The sequence below is a fragment of the Euprymna scolopes genome, chromosome 14, assembly GCF_053919585.1.
Source record: "Euprymna scolopes isolate OS-2025 chromosome 14, ASM5391958v1, whole genome shotgun sequence".
Classification (NCBI taxonomy): domain Eukaryota; kingdom Metazoa; phylum Mollusca; class Cephalopoda; order Sepiida; family Sepiolidae; genus Euprymna; species Euprymna scolopes.
In genome coordinates, this window is record NC_136495.1 from 85,591,759 (window position 1) to 85,592,035 (window position 277).

The following is a 277-nucleotide window of genomic DNA, read 5'->3' on the forward strand; positions in this document are numbered from 1 at the left end:
GGATTTTTGTTGCTCTGTGAATTCTTTTCTGATTGATCTCTGCATTGTACTAGAAAATTTAGTTTTTCACTTGTTTTGCTTGAAGGTCTCAATATTCTATTAGTTTGGGAGGTTATTGAAAGAATGTGTTAGGAGTTTTATAGGAACTGGATCAAATTTAGATAGGAAAGAACAAATAATGAAGAATTTGAGTTAAAAAATAATACTGAGTTGTCAAAATTTAATTTCAACAAAAATCCATCCACCTACCCACCTCCCAAACTAATAGATTTATTTT